The sequence below is a fragment of the Priapulus caudatus genome, unplaced genomic scaffold, assembly GCF_000485595.1.
Source record: "Priapulus caudatus unplaced genomic scaffold, Priapulus_caudatus-5.0.1 Scaffold1294, whole genome shotgun sequence".
Taxonomy (NCBI): domain Eukaryota; kingdom Metazoa; phylum Priapulida; class Priapulimorpha; order Priapulimorphida; family Priapulidae; genus Priapulus; species Priapulus caudatus.
Genome location: NW_014578355.1, coordinates 24,277 through 25,694, shown reverse-complemented (window position 1 = coordinate 25,694; position 1,418 = coordinate 24,277).

The following is a 1,418-nucleotide window of genomic DNA, read 5'->3' as shown; positions in this document are numbered from 1 at the left end:
AAGAATATGCATTTAATATAGTTAGGGGGTATCTCAGCATAGATATCTGTAATAATTAGTTATCAGTACATCTGTGTTAATAATTAGGAGAGCGCCCTAGGCTGTAGGGTGCAAAACTCCTACTTCATTCCCTGCCATCCTTCCCCTTGCCACCCTTGTCCCTCGCCCAGACTCACTCTGTTTCTACCGCTCCCAGCTACCTTGCCTGCTGCCTCTCCCTAGTCTCCCACTTCTCTCTCTATCTCTCTCTCTTAACAAGCTATATTCTGCAGTTTTTTTAGTCCGCACTGCACGCCTGAAGCGGTGCTCGCGCATGCGCAATATCTACCAAGCAGAAGAACATTTTACAACAAATATGCATTTAAAATGTAGAGGAGGTATTCTAGCATAGATTTATATGATAAAATTCTACCAGTAGACTTATCTAAAGAAATAGTAAGAATACCTTGCATGTAAGGTCACCGCCGCGTATACCAGTCAGTACCCAAGCTGGCTACGTTAGTGTGTTCGCGCATGTGCAATATCTCACGAGAAGAGTTATATTTTGTGATGAATATACATTTAATATGGTTAGGGGGTATCGCAGCATAGATTTCTGTAATAAATTGTTATCAGTAGACCTGTGTTTATAATTGGAAGAGCGCCCTAGTTTTGGGTTGCAAAGCTCCTATTTCATCCCCTGCCATCCTTTCCTTGCCTACCTTGTCCCTCGCCCAGACTCACTCTGTTTCTACCGCTCCCAGCTATCTTGCATGCTGCCTCTCCCTGGTCTCCCACCTCTCTCGCTCTCTTAGCAAGCTATATTATGCAGTTTATTTTAGTACGCACTGCACGCCTAAAACTGTGCTCGCGCATGCGCAATATCTACCGAGAAGAAGAAAACTTTACAACAAATATGCATTTAAAATGAAGAGGAGGTACTCTAGCATAGATTTATATAATAAAATTCTATCAGTAGACTTATCTAAAGAAATATTAAGAAGACCTTGCATGTAAGGTCACCGCCGCGTATACCAGTCAGTACTCAAGCTGGCTACGTTAGTGTGTACGCGCATGTGCAATATCTCACGAGTGGAATCATATTTTGTGATGAATATACATTTAATATGGTTAGGGGGTATCTCAGCATAGATTTCTGTAATAAATTGTTACCAGTAAACCTGTGTTAATAATTAGGAGAGCGCCCTGGGCTGTAGGGTGCAAAACTCCTACTTCATCCCCTGCCATCCTTCCCTTGTCTACCTTGTCCCTCGCCCACCCTCACCCATCTTCTACCGCCCCCAGCTATCTTGCCTGTTATCTTTCCTCAGTCTCCCATCTCACTCGCTCTCTCAACAAGCTATATTATATGCAGTTTTCTTTAGTCCGCACTGCACGCCTGAAACGGTGCTCGCGCGTGCGCAATATCTACTTAGAAT